Here is a 19,474-nt window from a genome sequence, read left to right as displayed (position 1 = left end):
TGAAAGCTATTTTTTCACCTAAATAATTTTTTACTTTCATCTATCTATCCATCCATTCATTAATTCAACTATCCAAATCTATCTACCTCTCTTTCTCTTCCTCTCTCTTCTCTTTTCCTTTCCCTTTTTCCCTCTCTCCCTCTCTTTCCCCCCTCTCTATTTCTGTCTCTGTCTCCCCCCTCTGTTCCTGTCTCTGTCTCTCTGTTTCTGTATTTGTCTGTCTCTCTGTCTTTCTGCCTAACATTAAATATATAGAATTACAAAGGAAAGCAATTATATTGAAATAGAGTTTTCAAAACATTTTTAAAAACCAAGTTTATGGACCTCAGGATTAAGAATCTCTGCATTAATTTACTTCCATTGAACTTTTCAATTTCTCTAATGCAATAATAGGGAACATATTAAAAAGTGCTAGGGAAATTTTCCATAGTTGCAATCTTGGGAATATTGGCTCCTCAGCACAGCAACTAGCAATTGTTTTTAATTCTTTTTGGAACAGCCACAATTCAGAGGGCCCTGGATTCCCCTGGTACTATGATTCAAGAGTGTATTGACCTTTCTCAACACTATAGTTTTACTGACCTGTTAGCCCTAATGTTAGCATGAGATGCTGCTGTCATTTTTTTTTTCAACTTTCTCTTTATGATAAATTACATGCATCAAAAACACTCATTCAATGAGAATACATACTGGGTCATATTATCATATGATTTTGGCTCAGCTCATTCTTTTGGCTTCTCTCCCTTCTCAACAGAAGCCTTGGTTCCTTGGAGATGCCTAAATCCCAAGAGTTTGGGATTAACAAGTCCCTAGTCTGAGCTGCAATTCCATGAGGAGTCCCAGTCACATTCACTTTGCTCCAACTCAATTAAATTTCTAGATTTTTCTGCCTTCTGTTCAGCAGCCTCGCATGGATACCCTTTCCCTGTCCTTATTTCCATCTTTCCATTATGTGTTATCTTCCCATTAGAATTAAACTCTTTGAAATGACTCAAATTTATAAGAATACAAGTCATTCCCCAATTGATTAATGGTCCAAGGATATGAAAAGACAATTTTCAGATGAAGAAATTAAAAACATTTCTAATCATATGAAAAAATGTTCTAAATCACTATTGATTAGAGAAATAGCAAATTAAGACAACTCTGAGATATCACTTCACACCTATCAGTCTGGTTAAAATAACAGGAAAAGATGATAAAAGTTGGAGGAGATGTGGGAAAATTGGGACACTACGTGAAGTTGTGAAATGGAGAACAATTTACAACTATACCCAAAAGGATATGAAACTGTATACCTTTTTATATAGCAGTATCACTTCTGGATATGTATCCCAAAGAGATCATAAAAGAAGGAAAAGGGCCCTTTTTGTAATGGCAAGGAACTGGAAATTGAATGGATGCCCATCAGTTGGGGAATGGTTGAATAAGTTATGGTATACAAATACAATCAAATAATATTGTTCTCTAACAAATGATAAGAGGGCTGATTTCAGAAAAGTCTGGAAAGGCTTACCTGAACTGAGACATAGTAAATTGAGCAGAACCAAAAGAATATAAGTACATAGTAACAACAAGATTATATGATGATCAACTGTGATGGACGTGGCTCTTTTCAATAACGAGGTGATTCAAGGTAATTTCAATAGACTTGTGATGGAAAGTACCATTTGCATCCAGAGAGAGAACTATGGAGACTGACTATGGATCAGAGCATACTATTTCTGCCTTTTTGTTGTTGCTGTCTTTTTGGATTGTTTTTTCTTTTGATTTGATTTTTCTTGTGCAGCATGACAAATATGGAAATATATTTAGAAGAATTGCGTGTGTTTAACATATATTGGATTGCTTGCTGACTTAGGGAAAGGGCAGGGGAGAGAAAGGGCAAAAAATTAGGAACACAAGGTTTTGCAAGGGTGAATTGAAAACTATCTTTGCATAAATTTGGAAAAATAAAATACTATGGGGGGGAAATGTAAAATCCTTGAAGATAGGGATTTTCTTGTTTTCTTATATTTGTATCTCCAGTGCTTAGCATAGTATCTGGCAAATGGAAAATGCTTAATAAAATTCTATTTAGCTAGATACTGTTCAGTCCATGAATATATTAAAATATTTTCTTTCATAAATAAGGCTCTCTTGACCCTAATTATGGGAACTTAGTTCCCATAAACTCCTTCCTCAAAAATGTAATGAAGTTGGTATCTTGGAGCCCATTCTTAAATCATAGACAATAGACTCTGCTTGCTGCCAAAGCATGTAGAGAGGTTTGGTAAGTCTGCTTCTGGAGGCTCCTACTAATGGATGGGTCTTGCTAATGGATGTATATTAGAAGGGTCTTGGTCTCAACTTCAGAGCATGCATGGCTATTCTATGATTGATTATTGTTGTTGAACCAGAACTCACTGAGAAGCAAAAGATTGTAATTTAGTAAATTACACTTTTTTTTCTCTTTGGTGGTGAATGAGATTGTAAGAATTGTAAGCCTCCAAATGGGAAGCAAGTGGTAGGAATGGTTGAAGCAGCCTCCTGCTGTTAAGAGGCAAGTCATGTTATGTCTACCATTTTGTGAAATCATTTGGGGTTTTCTTAGCAGATTCTCCAGCTTATTTTATAGATGAGGAAATGGAGTTAAACAGGGTTAAGTAACTTGCCCACGGTCCTGTAGCTAATAAGTGTCTGAGGCCAGATTTGAACTCAGGAAGAGGAATATTCCTGACTCCAAGGCTGACACTCTATCACTGTTCTACCTAATTGCCCTGTAGCCTCCAACTTTGAGCTACCAATTTCCCCATCCAAAATGATGAGTCAGTATAAATATGGTGTCTCTGGGGCACATATATTTTCCTCTTTGCATCTGTTCTGTCCTTTTCTTAAGTTGAATATCAGAGACAGAAAAGATTATATTACCTCTTTCTACATTTCAAAGGTCAGGAGAATCATTAGGAGTCCAAGAACTAAAGTCCCTTCCAGGTTTGTCAGCAGCTAAGTGAGGTAACAATAGCATGCTCAGTAAGAGTCAATAAGAGTCCAATTCTGAATAGAGACCTAATAATTTGTAATGAAATTGCCTTGGAATGAAAAAGCCTTGGAAAGACTTTGGAGATGTGTAGGCATTGTATAAGTGTTTCTGGTATGCTAACCACATAGTGAAGAGGAACATTTTGGAGAGGCTCCAGCCCTATGGAAATGGCTTTTGGTTCTTTGGCTCCTGCAGTGTTTCTTTTTTCATTTTTGGTAAATGAATTTAATTATTGGACACAGCCACACGAAGCTAAAGTTCAAAGCCATCCAGGGATGTGGGAATCCTGGAGTTTCTGGAAATTGATTCTATCCTAGGTTTTGTAGTCAGCTCTTTATCAATCCTCCAAAGATTCAAGTAGCTTCCTTTAAGACCCAAGTAGTAGATGAGATAAGGACTCAACTGAAAGTGCTCTCCTATTTGGACATAAATAGGGGTATCAATGATATACAGAAATTGTGCTGAGTCTGCACCTATGCGCAGAGATTGAGGTGTTAAGAAGAAGAAATTCTTCTGTTTCTGCTATACCTTCCAAGGAAATATCTCTTTATAAAAGCTAATTGATATTAACTGATTAAATGGAACTTGGATGTTAATTACTGATAACTAATTATGGGAAGAACAAACTCAGAATAAGGCTTGAGCCCATTGTATTAAAAATACAATTAGAAGGAGACAATCCACAGCTCAGGAGTACACTTAAGACTCTTGGAGAAAGATGAAGTCAGCCTAATCCTGTGATAGTGAGCCTAGAGAGGATATTTACTATAATAATATGATTCAGAGGAAGAAAAATATATAGTATCAAACTGAGTGTTTCAGGGAAGACTTTGTGAAGAAAGTAGCATCTGAGCTGAGCACTGAAAGATGAATAAATTCTTGACAAGGGAAGCTATTTCAGACAAAGGGAACAGCATGAACAAAGATGTGGGTGCAAGAAAAATACCCAGTGGGCACAAGGAACTGAGAATGATTCAGGTTGTCCAGAGTATAAACTATCCAGGGAGAATAGGTTGGGTCCATGTTGAGGAAGGCTTTCAACAAATTGTTCTTAAATTACATCATCAACTCCCCAATGCAAACTCATTAAATAAAAGACTACTAATCAAGGTAACATAATTAGCTTTGGATGAAGAAGTTTTGTATAAAACCACAGGCACATTTGTTAGTGCTTTGGCAAACACCTTTAGGAAAATAGATGAGCTATGTTCATTCATGCTTGGTTAACTTCTGTTTGTTTTTCTTTCTAATATCACTTTTCAGAGAGAAAAATAAAAACATAATCATTAACTTATTGCGGTACAAAGTCTTATTTTTTTTAACCCCTAGAGCTCAAAGCACTTTGGTTTGGCAAGCAGCATTATCTCCTGAGAAATTCTTCTATTATTAAAAATGAAGAGGTGAAAGAACAACAGTTCTTGTCCTTGAGCTTACATTCTAAAAGGAGGAAAATAAAAGGAAGCTAAAAAACTGGGATGAGGGCAATGATTGAAGCAAGGTTACTCAGTTAGTTAATAAGTATTTAATAAACGCTTAGTTTATGATGTACTAAGTACAGTGCTAAGTACTGAGGATACAAAGAAAGACAACAGTTCATATTCTTGAGGTGCTCACAGAGGGCGACGATATGAATCTAAGTGTAAAAACAAGATAGATTGGTGTGTGTGTGTGTGTGTGTGTGTGTGTGTGTTATAACCTGGAGATAATCAATATAGAAAAGGCACTAGAATTAAAGGGAACCAAGGAAAGTTTCTTCTAAAAGGTAGCATTACAATTAGGATTTCAAGGAAGCTAAGGAAGCCAAGTGGCAAAACTAGAGACCCCCAGGAATGGGGGATAGCCAATGAAAATGCCCAGAGTTTGCAGATGGAATGTTTCCTGTGAGTAACACTGAGGAGGCCAGTGTCACTGGGTTGAGAAGACTGGAAAGGTAGGAAGGGAGCAGGTTGTAAAGGGCTTTGAATGACTACCACAAGAATTTCATGTTTTATAATTATAGGTATCCACTGAAATTTATCAAATGGGGGGTTGTATGACATGGGAAGGGGTTTAGCTTTGTGCTTTAGGAATTAAATGAGATAATATTTGTAAATTGCTTAGCATAGTGTCTGGCACATAGCTGGCACTATGTAAATGCTTATGTCCTTCCCTTCTCCCCTCAGAAGTTGTTCTACTTAACAGTTGAGTGAAAAATGGACTGGAAAAGGGGAAAATTTGAGACATGGATACCAACCAAATGGCTTTAGCAATAGACTAGGAGTGAGATAATAAAGACCTGCAATAGGGTGGTGACAATATCAGAGGAAAGAAGGAAAGATATATAAGAATTGTTACAATGGGAAAAATGGATAGGGCAGTTCCAGGAGAGACTCACTAATGGGACAAAGGAGCATCAGAGACTTCTGAAGCAATGGTAAAGTCTGCCTAGCAAAGCACATCTGTTTGGGGCCTTTTCCTCAAAATAGAATTTTTGGGGAAAATTCATTAGTGAAAGAAGGTGTTTGCAGGAAAACCAGTTTATTGTTACTAGTATATGAATGTGGTAAAATGTTAGATAAGGGGGAAAAAATTCCAGAGTACTTACTCTGATCATGAGTAATTTGATTCAATTTGACAAACTGGAATACTTATGATGTATTACTGTGTAATACTTACTATGTTAGCCACTAGGGATGTAAAGTTGAAAAAACCCCACATATAAAACCTCTATAATCTTTTTTATTAAAGCTTTTGATTTTTAAAACATTTGGATGGATAATTTTTCAACACTGACCCTTGCAAAACCTTGTATTCCAAATTTTCCCCTCCTTCCCTCCAATCCCTCCTCCAGATGGCAAGTAATCCAATATATGTTATACATGTTAAAACATATGTTAAATCCAATATATTTAAGCATATTTATACAATTATCTTGCTGCACAAGAAAAATCTGATCAAAAAGGAAAAATGAGTAAGAAAACAAAATGCAAGAGAACAATGACAAAAAGAGTGAAAATGCTATGTTGTGATCCACTTGAGTCTCAAAGAGCTTATATTCTTATAGTGGAAATACAACATGCATGTAAATAAATGTGAAATAAGACAAGGGCAAAGGAAAAATTCAAAGTATTTTAGGAAATTCTGAGAAGAGATCCCTTTGGTTTAGAGGGATCAGGGAACACTTTATGGAGGAGGTGACACCCTGAAAGAACAGGAGAACTTAGTGAAGAAAACATTTTTTTAGGTGTGAGAAATAGTTGGACACAAAGAGGAAAGAGAGGGCAGTATAAGGGAAAAACAAAGTAATCCAGTTTGGCTGAAATGCAGAATGTATAAATGGGAATAGTTTGAAATAAGGCTGAAAAGGTAATTTGAAGGTGAGATTGTAGTGAATTATAAGTGCCTGGTTGAAAAATTTGGATTTTATTTTATATGCAAGTAGGGAGGCATCAAAAGAAGGAGGATAATGGAATAATAGGGCTGAGTCTGGGTTCTCAGTCAGTGAGATGGAATGGGACTGATCTGGGATTTCATAGATATAGAATTTCCTAGGAGAAGCTTTCTCTATCCATGCAGATTGGCATCTTTTCTGCAAATCACAGTCTCTTAGAATTGCCTGATAGCAATGAACTTGCCTTGTCTAGGGTCACACAATTACTATGTGCTAGAAGCAAAAGTTAAACTAAGGCTTCCTAACTCTGAGGCCAATTGTCTATACTGTACTGCTCTTCAGTGAATATGATCCACATAACAGAGTTTTAGGAATATCTATTGAATTTCTTCTTTTAATACAGTCCCATGATTAGGCTTAAACTCTCTAGTATCCCTTTTCAATACCATGAATCTAATCAGGGGTGTGGAACATAAGTCAGCGATGTCTTAAAAATTCAAAGATTTGGAATTTACATATATTAAAAATGTTGTTTTACATGTAATTAGAAAAAGAAAAATTTTTAAATGTGAAGACCGTGTATTTTTAAAATCAGCAGGAGTCAGGAATTCAGGTTAGAAGGATCGGAGGCGGAAGAGAATCGGTGATAGCAATATGTGCAGCTGAGTCAAGAAGCTAGCTAGATCACCAGCCACATCACCAGCAGCTAGGAGAATGAACCCAGGCCCAATCTCTCCCAGCTTCTCTTCCTGTTCCTCTCTCTGCCTCCACCCACCAAAATCGTCATTTCCTGTACAACACATCAGGACTTGCACAGAGAGTGGGCAGGGACCATTCTTTATCCAATCATGTATATTAATAGAGTATAGTCCAATTACTATTTAGCCTCATGTACTTGGGACCTAAGTGCATCAACTCAAACTTCAGCCCATTACAAAAAAAAGAAAAAATTCAGAGGCTTGGGTGATTAGTAAATGGATAAGAATTCCCTTTTTTGCTCAGATAAAATGTATTTTATTCTGCCTTTTTAATATCTTATATATCAACTCTTGACATTATATATCAATGCTTCTAGATTTTTGTCTTATCATGTAGAATAGGGACAAGGAGGAGACTCCTTCCATTGAAAGTCCATCCTTTTGACCCAGCTATCAATCATCTTTTTAAAAAGAAATTATTTTATTTTTAATTTATTGAATAAAGCAAGCTTTTCTATAACATAGTACAATAAAAATATGATTGCATATGATACTGTAAAACTATTGTGCACAACTTGCTGTTCCTTTCAAATATAAAACAAAATTGTCATGTAAGTTTTTCCTTCTTTTTTCTTCCCTTCCCCCAATGCTCTAGAGATGGCTATCATTAGAAACAAATAGGAAAAAAATATATATGTGTTTATATATAGAATTTTTTTATACATACTTCCACTTATCAGTTCTTTCTCAGAAGGGAGATACTATCTTTCTTCATATGTCTTTTATATTTAATTTAAGTATTTGCAATAGACAAAATAATATTATTCTCTCAAAGTTGTTCTTAAAACAATATTGCTGGGGTGGAACCAAGATGGCAGAGAGAAGTTAGGACATTGCAAGGACTCTCCCCAGCTTCCCTCAGAATCAATGCTAGATCAAGCCTCTGAAAGGATTTTGGAGTGACAGAACCCACAAACATTCAGTGTAATAAGTTTCCAGCTTAAGATATCTTGAAAGGACAACAGAGAGGTAGATCTCAATTGGGCAGGGGGGAACATGACACAGTAGAGGCATGGTGTGGGAGAGACCCAGTGAAGGGAGGTCCAATGCAGGGAATCTAGCTAGAGTCTTTTAGTCAAAGTATAGTAGTATTGCCTACTCTGTTCTGGTTCAGAAGGCCAATGGATCAGCAGACTTACTGTGAGACTTTCAATGCAACCACAGAAAACAAATTGTGAGCCCCTGAACTCTGGCATAATCGACAGGATTTGGTCAAGTCAACCCAGCTCAATGGGAAAACTCCAGAGTGGCAGAAAGTCAATGAGAGACCCTTGATAACCTGAAAAAAAGAAGCTTGGGACAATCTCCTCTGTTCCCTGGGAGCATAAAAACAAAAAGAGCCCTGACTATAGAAAGCTACTATAGAGACAGGGAAGATCAGAACACAAACCCAGAAGAGGACAGCAATACCTACCTTCACTTGCCTACAAGTGAAGTCTCAAAGGGGAATATGAACTAGTCTCAAGCTCAAAGGGCTCTCTTGGAAGAGCTCAGAAAGGATCTTAAAAATAGAAAAAAAAAAGGGGGGGGGGAAGAAATGAAAGCTATGCAGAAGAATTATAAAAGTTTTTGGGAAAAGGCAACAGCTTGGAAAAGGAAGCAGAGAAATTGAAGAAAACAATTTAAAAAGAAAATTGGAGAAATGGAAAAAGAAAACAATTCCTTAAAAAATAAGTTTGACAAAATGAAAAAAATATACTGAAGAAAACAACTCCTTTAAAAGTACAATTGGCCAAATGCAAAAAGAGCAAAAAAAGGCTAACTAAAGAAAATAATTCATTAAAAATTAGAATTGGACAAATGGAATTAACTCTCACATAAAATGGAAGTGAATAGTAGAATAGATTAAAAGCTAGAATCCTACAATATGTTGTTTACAAGAAACACATTTGCACGGAGTGATACATGCAGAGTAAAGGTAAAAACCTGGAGCAGAATATATTATGCTTCAGCTGAAATAATAATAATAATAATAATAAAAAAAAGCAGGAGTGGCAATCCTGATCTCAGACCACACAAAAGCAAAAATAGATCTAACTAAAAGAGATAAGAAAAGAAAGTACATCTTGCTAAAGGGTACTATAGATAATGAAGTAATATCAATACTATACATATATGCACCAAGTAGAATAGCATTCAAATTCTTATAGGAAAAATTAAGTGAGTTGCAAGAAGAAATAGTATAACTATATTAGTGGGGGATATCAACTTCTCTATCTCAGAATTAGATTAATCTAACCATAAAATAAATAAGAAAGAATGCAAAGAGGTGAATAGAATTTTAGAAAAGTTAAGTATGATAGACCTCTGGAGAAAACTGAATGGGGATAGAAAAAAATATACTTTGAACTCAGCATTACATGGCATTTACACGAAAATTAACCATATATTAAGGCATAAAAACCTTACAATCAAATGTAGGAAGGCAGAAATATTAGATGCATCCTTTTCAAATCATGATGCAATAAAATTACATGTAGTAAAGGGCCATGGATAAATAGAGCAAAAATTAATTTGAAATTAATAATCTAATCCTAACAATGAATGAGTGGATAAAACAACAAACCATAGAAACAATCAATAATTTCATCAAAGAGAATGACAATAAAGAGCCAACATACCAAAACTTATGGGATGCAGCTGCAGCAGTCCTTAGGGAAAATTTTATATCTCTAGATGCTTATAAGAATAAAATAGAGAAAGAGAAGATCAATGAATTGAGCATGCAGCTAAAAAAGCTGGAAAAAGACAAATTAAAAACCCACTCAATTAAATATCAAATTAGAAATTCTGAAAATCAAAGAAGAGATTAATAAAATTGAAAGAAAACTATCAAATAAATAAATAAAACTAAGAGTTGGTTTTATGAAAAAATACAAAATAGCTATTGGTTAGTTAATTTGAAAAGAATCCAGAAAGAAAAAAAAAACAAATTATATGTAATAATGGCCATGGATAAATAGAGCAAAAATTAATTTGAAACTAAATAATCTAATTCTAAATACCTGGTGAGTGGATAAAACAACAAATAATATAAATAATCAATAATTTCATTAAAAAATGAAATTACCAACCGTTACCAACAATGAAAAGGAAATTAAAGCAATAAATAAGAACTATTTTGCCCAACTATATGCCAATAAATGTGCTAATCTAAGTGAAATGGATGAATATTTACAAAAACATCGATTTCCCAGATTAATAGAAGAGAAAATAAGATACTTAAGTAGTTCCATTTTAGAAAAAGCAATTGAGCAAGCCATCAATGAGTGCCCTAAGAAAAAATTTCCAGGGTCAAATGAATTTATAACTTAATTTTATCAAACACTTAAATAGCAATTAATTCTAATACCATATAAACTACTTAGAAAAATAGGTGAAGGAAGAATCCTACCAAATTCCTTTCATAATACAGATATGGTGCTGATACCTAAACAAGGAAGAACTAAAACAGAGAAAGAAAAGTATAAACCAAATTCCCTAATGAATATTGATGCAAAAATCTTAAATAGAACATTAGCAAAGAGATTATAACTTATTATTGGATAATGCACTCTGATCAAGAGGGATTTATACCAGGAATGCAAGGCTGGTTCAATATCAGGAAAACTATCAGCATAATTGGTCATATCAGTAACAAAACTAACAGAAATTATATGATTATGCTGATAGGTGCAAAAAAAGTATTTGGAAAAATATAGCGCCTATTAAAAACACTAGAGAGCATAGGAATAAGTGGAGTTTTCCCTTAAAATTATAAGAAGCATCTATCTAAAACCATTAGTAAGCATTATAGGTAACGGGGATAAGCTGCAAGCATTCTCAATAAGATTAGGGGTGAATCAAGGTTGTCCATTATCACTACTATTATTCAATATTGTACAAGAAATGTGAGCTTTACCAATAAGAAAAGAAAAAGAAATAGGAGGAATTAGAGTAGGTAATGAAATAAAACTATCACTTTTTGTAGATGATGTGATGGTATATTTAGAGAATCTTAGAGAATCAATTTTAAAACCACTAGAAACAATCAACAACTTTAGCAGAGTGTAGAATATAAAATAAATCCACACAATGATCAGTATTTCTGTATGCTACTAACAAAGCCCAGCAACAAAAGATAGAAAGAGAAATCACATTTAAAATTACTGTAGAAAATATAAAACATGTGGGAGTCTACCTGCCAATAACTTCTCACTATTGAGTCTGACTTCTAAAGACATAATAAAAAAAGGGAAAAGGACCCATATGTGCAAAAATATTTGTAGCAATTCTTTTTGTAGTGGCAAAGAACTGGAAATTGAATGGATTTCTGTCAGTTAGGGAATGGTTCAATAAATTATAGTATATGAAGATAATGGAATATTATTGTTCTATAAGAAATGATCAGCAGGCTGATTTTAGAAAAGCCTAGAAAAACTCACATGCACTGATGCTGAATGAAGTGAGCAGAACTAGGAAAACATTGTATACAGTAACAACAAGACTTTGTGATGATCAACTGTGATACATTTGACTCTTTTCAATAATGGGGTAATTCAAGGCAATTCCAATAGACTTGTGATTGAAAATGTCAATTGCGTCTAGAGAGAGAACTATGGAGACTGAATGTGGATTGAATCATAGTATCTCCACATTTTTGGTTGTTTTTCTTTCTTATGTTTTTTTTTTCCCCTTTTGGTCTGATTTTTCTTGTACAACATGACAAATATAGAAATATGTTTCATGTTTGACATATATCGAATTGCTTGCCATCTAGGGGAGAGAATGGGGGAAGGAGGAGAAAATCTGGAACACAATGCTATACAAGGGTCAGTGTTGTCAAATTATTTGTGCAAATGTTTTGAAAATAAAAAACTTTATTAAAAATGTGTTTCAAAGGATTCATATATTTAACTTATATCAGATTGTTTGTTGTATTGGGAAAGGGAGAGTAAAGGATGAAGGGAGAAAAATTAGAACACAAAGTTTTACAAAAATGAATATTGAAAATTATCTTTACATATATTTGGAAAATAAAATGATTAAAACAATATTGTTACTATTGTATAAAATGATCTATTGATTCTGCTCATTTCACTTTTTATTATTTCATGCAAATATTTCAATGTTGTTCTAAAATTAAGCTCATTATTTCTTATAACACAATAGTATTCTGTCACAATCTCAAAGATTCAACTAAAAAGTTAGTTGAAACAATAATTTTACAAAGTAGCAGGATAGAAAGTAAATCCACATAAATCATCAGCATTCCTATGTCACAAAGAAAACTGCAAGAATGGATAGTAAAAAAAAAAGCATTTAAAATAACTCTAGTCAGTATAAAATACCTTGAAATATACTTGCCAAAACAAACACAGAAACTATATAAACAAAATTATTTTTTAAAAAAAATTTTCATACAAATAAAATCAGATTTAAATATTTAGAAAAAATAATTGTTTAGGACAGGCAGGGCCAATATAATAAAAAAAAATGACAATTTTACCTAAACTAATTTATCTATTCAATGCTATTTTAATTAAATTACAAAAATATTTTATTGAATTAGAAAAAATAATAAAATTCATTTGGAAAAATATCAAGAATATTAAAGAAAGCAATGAAAAAAATACAAAGGAAGGAGACTGAGCAATTCCAGATCCTAAACTATATTATAAAGCAGTAATTATCAAAACTATCTGGTACTAGGCTAAGGAATAAAAAGATAGATCACCAGAATAGAGTAGACACACAATTTACAGCATCAAATAAATATAATAACCTTGTATTTGACAAGTGTAAAGACTTAAGTTGGAGGTAAATTATCAATGATCTCTGAGTCAGCTCCAATTTCTGGAGTTCCCTGTGTCCCAGCAATTTTTTTTTTATTAGTTGTGTTCAATTCTTCATGATCCCATTTTGGGTCAACCCATTTGGAGTCCACTCAGTAGACATACTGGAGTGGTTTGCATTTCAATCTCTAGATCTTGTACTTATTTATAGATGAAAAAACTGAGAAAAACAGGGTTAAATATTTTGCTCAGGGTCACACAACTTTGAACTCAGGAAGAGGAATCTTCCTGACTATAGGTCTGGCACTCTACCTATTATGCCTCAGCACAGTAGCAAAATTAATGTCTCTCAAGGAAGAGAAAACTCATGTCTATCTCCAAGGAAAGTGCTCCAGTCCAACAAATCAGGGGTTCTCCTGATCATACCTACTCCACTTGTTAGTAGTCCTCTGGCTTATTCATCAAAAAAGGCAGCATATATAATGAAATGGATACAATGATATACAGTATACAGTAGTAGCAATATTGTTCCCCCACCCAGTGGTATTTTAATTTTCCAAATACATAGAATGTATACTTAAACTGAGAAAGATTTTAAACCTTTATCTGCTATGTAACTAGGCATTTCATTTAAACTGAGCCTCCATTATATCCCAAAGAGATTATAAAGAAGGGAAAGGGACCTGTATGTGCACGAATGTTTGTGGCAGCCCTTTTTGTAGTGGCTAGAAACTGGAAACTGAATGGATGTCCATCAGTTGGAGAATGGCTGAATAAATTGTGGTATATGAAAATTATGGAATATTACTGTTCTGTAAGAAATGACCAACAGGATGATTTCAGAAAGGCCTGGAGAGACTTACACGAACTGATGCTGAGTGAAATGAGCAGGACCAGGAGATCATTATATACTTCAACAACAATACTAGATGATGACTAGTCCTGATGGATCAGGCCATCCTCAGCAACAAGATCAACCAAATCATTTCTAATGGAGCAGTAATGAACTGAACTAACTATACCCAGAAAAAGAACTCTGGGAGATGACTAAAAACCATTACATTGAATTCCCAGTCCCTATATTTATGCACACCTGCATCTTTGATTTCCTTCACAAGCTAATTGTACAATAATTCAGAGTCTGATTCTTTTTGTACAGCAAAATAATGTTTTGGTCATGTATACTTATTGTGTATCTAAGTTATATTTTAATATATTTAACATCTACTGGTCATCCTGCCATCTAGGGGAGGGGGTGGGGGGGGAAGAGGTGAAAAATTGGAACAAGAGGTTTGGCAATTGTTAATGCTGTAAAGTTACCCATGTATATATCCTGTAAATTAAAGGCTATTAAATAAAAAAAAAAATTAAAAAAATTAAAAAAAAAAGAGAATACTAAAGAGAGGTTTGGCAATTGTTAATGCTGTAAAGTTACCCATGTATATATCCTGTAAATTAAAGGCTATTAAATAAAAAAAAAAATAAAAAAAATTAAAAAAAAAAGAGAATACTAAAGCAAAAAAAAAAAAAAATAAACTGAGCCTCCATTTCTTAATTTGCAAAAGGTATATAAATATTAGTAACTACCTTATAGGGTTGTTGTGAGAATCAAATAAGATAAATTATGCAAAGCAATACAAACTTTTAAGTTCTTTATTTTGTTTAGTTGTTTTTTTCAGTCGTGTCCAACTTTTCCTGACCTCTTTTGAGGTTTTTTTTGACAGAAATAATAAGAGTGATTTACCATTTTCTTCTCAGTTCATTTTGCTGAGGAGAAATTTAGGCAAACAGAGTTGAATGATTTCCCCAGGTTCACACAGATGACACCAGATTTGAACTCAGGAAGGGAAATCTTCCTGAGGACAGACTTAGTATTCTATTCATTGTGCCACCTAGCTGTCCAAGGTACTCTATAAATGCCATTTATATTATTATTATTAAGAATCTCCGGTTGGTAATGATGCATGTGCAAGGCTCTAGGGATTCCAAAAAAGAAAACAAGAAAATCACGTTTTCTCCAAACCTCAAGAAGTTCACAGCCTAATAGTGAATAGGTATGCAAATCTGTATGATATAAGATAAAAAGTGACAAAGACCAAGAGGGATCCAGACAAAGTACTCAAGAAAGTTTAAGGAGGAAATGTTCCCTTTAGGTTGGGGGATCAGGAATAGCTTTAATGAAGTGGGAAATGATCCAGATATCATCTGGGTAAAACAATGTGTCCAAAATGCCCAAGTCATCTATAGATTACTTTGAAAACATGACTTATTTTTTCATCAATTTCTTAGCACAAGCCACAGGGTACTTCATTCCTTTAATGAGCCCACATGCCTTAAAGATATTTTAATGAATTTACATGACAAAAATCCGTACTTTAAAGGTATAACAGAGAAATCTCAGAGGATACACACTTTCAAGAGATACTCCTCATTAAAGGTACAAGGCAGACCCTGACCTACATTGACCTCATTACTATTCCATTAAAGAAGTTAGCTGTAGAGAAGAGTGATTCTTTTAGAAAACGAAATATTTCTTTGAATTTCAATTAATCCCTAGCTGTTCAAGAGCCTCTAAGCTTTATGAAGCTCTGGAGGGTCACAGATATCCAAGAAATAATTTTCAAACACAATATCTTTTCTTAAATCCTGTTTATTAAGGAAGAAGTTTGGCATGATGGATAGTGTGCTGGACTTGATCCTAGGTGAGTCATTTGACCTTTAAATTTCTCAGAGAACTCTCTAGGATTAATCTATTAATTATAGCAAATTAAAATCTGCTTTAATGAAGGAACACCCATATTGGAGCTCCCCAAAAGATCCTTGGCATGGTTCCATAATTTCTGCTAATAAATATTTGGTGATCAAAGATGATGAGTATGATACCTTGCACATAGTAGTACTTAATAACTATTTTTTGAATTGAAATTGCCTGAGCTATAAGTAGTATGGGACTTTGAGGGACAAGAAGACTTCAAGAAATGAGTTATCAATACCCTAATCACTTTTGCAACCTAACAGAAACTTGAACAAGAATACATAGTATTCATATCTTAATTTTCTCATTTTATTGAAGGATCCAACATCCTTTTGGGGAACTAAATGCTAAATCAGAGGATATTAAAATTTCAATGAGACCAAACTTTTATTCTAAATATATTTTTCTTGATAAATTGTAATCATCTTCTTTCAATTTTATCACCAAATTTTGTTTCCTTCCTTTTCTACCATAATTGCCTTCATAATATTTCTTGACCTGGTCTTGCACTGTTTTCTCTTCACCAATCCTTTTCACTAAATAAATGCCAGGTTCCCCTAGTCTTCATTCCATTCCATCTGTTGCTTTAAAATTCCAACTTTATTTTCTGCTACTAAATATTCTTATCTAAATTATAGCTAACTTCAGAAAGTCTTGAGTCACATTTTGGAAAGCAGTGAATAAGACTATCATTTTGTAATCATTTAACCAGTAACATATTTTTGAAGCAGTTCTGAGAAGTGAGAAGAGCTTCTGAATAGTCAGAATAAAGATCATAAAGTCTATGATCTAAAACATCTATTTTATTTATATGAGCATCTCTTAGATCCACCTGAATCAGAATATTTATTCTTATTTTACACGTAATTAAAACAGCTTTAATGATAGATTTAAAGCAGTGAATTAAGAAAGGGGATGCCGATAAAGAAGCAAAAGTAGACAGCAAAAGAAGACATGCAAAATTATCAAAAATAGACTCAAGAACTCTGGATAGTCTGGGACCATTTAGTAATGTAAATGGAAGTCATTACACCTTACTATGCATACATATATGGTACAGGAATAAGAAGGAATGGAAGATTATTTCCCTAACATCTCTGCCCAACCTTCTCTATCACCCTGATTTCACTTACAGTTAAGGTGACTGCTTGGCTTGAAATTCTATTTTGTAGTTAAAATGACTTCCAAATAGGGTGGAGAATAGATATTAGAGAAATGTATAGGATAAGAAGCCAAATGTGATTTGATTCTCCCTTAAGTCATGCACCACTGTCTTCTGGGGTCCAAACAAACACACTGACTTTATATTTTAGTGTTGACCCTTTCTCTGTGGCACTGGATAAAGCTCTAGGGTCAGATAACCTCAGATGGTCTTAGTGACATCACAAAAGACATCAACAATCACCAGAATCCCAATTCATAAGTGAAATTATATAATGTTAGAGCTGGAAAGAGACATTAAAATTACCTAGCTCATTCTCCATAATTTTACAGAAATATATGGAAGTTAGTATTTGTGCTGGTCTAGGTGAACTTGGGTCTGTATCTCAAAATCCTAGATATTTCTTCTACTTTGTTTCTTTCCTGAGCATAGGTACCTTTATACCAAGCCAGCCTTGTGTATTTGACAGGTAGGGGAAGGGGCTTCTGGGTCCTTCAAATGGTACTTGCTGTATTACCGAAGATCTATTGTGATTCTTCTTGAAGAAGTTAACCACAGTCAGGAAGAAGAACCTAAGCCATGACCTGAAATGGCAAAATACTATCAAGTGAGTTGGACATTACAGGATCATGGAAAAGGTGAAATAGCTATTCAGCACACATAGGAAATTTTTTTTGTTTTGAATTTTTCATGTATCAGCCTTCTGGAAAAGTAAAACAGGACTTGAAACTTGCTCTTCCATGATTTATAGCTTCATCCATGAATACTTTTGATTTTTGTGTTTTTAGCATTTCTTCTGTGTGGAAAAAATAAGTAGCTGTGCTTTGGGGGGAAAATGATAACACTAATTTCTATGAACTTTAATTTTAAAAAATTTTTATGCACTTTAACTTTTAAAAATACTTTTCTCACAACAATCCTGTAGGAAGACTTTTAAATCTTATTATTTCAATTTTTCAAATGAGGAAACTGAGGGTTGGAGAAATTAAGTGAGGTCCAAACACTTTGCTATCTACTAGCAGCACAATCTTGCCCAAGTCCCATTTACTTTCTGGATCTAAGTAAAAGGGGATTGATCTAAATACCATCAAAGTTCTCTTCCACCTCAAAAGCTATAATTTTATGATCTCTAAGAAGACTTCTGGTTCTAAGGGTATCAATATGGGGAGAAAAATGCTTTAAGGGGATAGGCATAATAAGCATAGAATAAAGAAATGAGAAAGAAATAGAGGACCAAACAATAGCAAAAATTATTCTAATGAATCAGGGAGAATCCCTAGGTCAATGATTTTAATAGGAAGAACTACTGCAAGGGATACATGGTTTTTCCAATTTTGTCTTCTTTTCAGTGATTGATACCTTTTATTTTTACACCACATTCATTCCAAATATTTTGCTAATTCTGATTCTGATCCTTTCCCAACAAGCAATCCTTCACAATAAAGGTATTAAAGGAGAAAAAAAGCAGTTCAGCTAAACAATTCAAAATATAGACCACACCTGAATATTTTTATCAGAATAATTTTTCTCATTCTTAGATTTTTGTCATTCCATTATTTTATTTTAAAATATTCAGTGGCTCTCTATTGTATATCAAGTAAAGTTTTTCTGCCTGTTATTTAAGGTCCTTCAAAATCTGGTTACCCTTTCCTTTGCAGGATTATCTATTATTATTCCCCTCAATGAATTCTACACTTCAATCAAACTATGTTAATCTTTGTTCCCCATGTATTCACTGTGTTTTCTCACATCTGTACCTTTGCTCAGGCTATCCCATACATCCAAAATGTCCTCCCTTCAACTCTTTATCCATTAAAATCTTATAGACCTCCTGATGTCACTGGCTCTGAAGTCAGAACACTTGCAATTGAAATTTTCTTGTAATGTTTACATAATCTGCTTATATACTGTTTATCTTTAAAATAAATAATTTAAAATATAGGTCCCTTCCTTTAATCCTCTATGAAGCCCTCCATGACCACCCCAATGATAATGACCTTCCCCACTTGGGTCTCACATAACACCATTTAATACTGTGTATCAAAGTTATCTGTGTTTGAATCTTATGGAATCTAAACTCCATGCAGGCAGGAATCAAGTGTAGTTTTGTATTGCCTCCAGCACATGACACATTTTTCTTCACATAGTGCCAAAAAAAGTTTGTTATTATTGTTATTTCTGCAATTGGCCATTCTCTTGTACATACGTATATTCGTAGGATATAAAATGCATAAAGGAAAATCAAGGGGTACAACTAATCCACACACTGCATAAGAAGCCCCTCAATAATACTTGAAAAATTTCAAAGCCTTTTCCTACTGATTAATATTGTCATAGATTCTATTTGACATATTATACTTCTAAGGACTTCCATCAGGGGGAGCCATAGAACATTTCAGAGGTCTGTCAAGTAATGAAACTACAAGGCAATCTTTTGAGGAAGAAAGATGGTGAAAGCTTTCACTTAATCATGGCTCACTTAGTTTCACTTCCTGCACTGCTTGCTCTCACATATGGGCTCGCTTTGCAAGGTTGCACAGTTTCTGAACATTTCCTATTGTTCAGGAAGCAGTGGCGAATGAGACTTTCTAGTGCCCATCTCATCAAACTTTATTTTAGAAATAAATCTTATT

General features: G+C 33.9%; 1 protein-coding gene across 1 annotated transcript in view; it reads right to left on the bottom strand.

Annotated features, from left to right (window-relative positions):
* LOC116419424 (polypeptide N-acetylgalactosaminyltransferase 11-like) overlaps nucleotides 1-17,001 on the bottom strand; it is a 91,628-nt gene extending 74,627 nt beyond the window's left edge. Inside the window, exon 1 of the mRNA XM_031939466.1 lies at nucleotides 16,813-17,001. The gene's annotated coding sequence lies outside the window, so the exon portion shown is untranslated. The remainder of the gene's footprint in view (nucleotides 1-16,812) is intronic.
* Nucleotides 17,002-19,474: the final 2,473 nt, after the last annotated feature.

This window comes from Sarcophilus harrisii, chromosome 5 (assembly GCF_902635505.1).
Source record: "Sarcophilus harrisii chromosome 5, mSarHar1.11, whole genome shotgun sequence".
In the NCBI taxonomy this organism is placed as follows: domain Eukaryota; kingdom Metazoa; phylum Chordata; class Mammalia; order Dasyuromorphia; family Dasyuridae; genus Sarcophilus; species Sarcophilus harrisii.
Note: the sequence above shows the minus strand (reverse complement) of the source record. Positions and strands in the feature narration are given on the sequence as shown.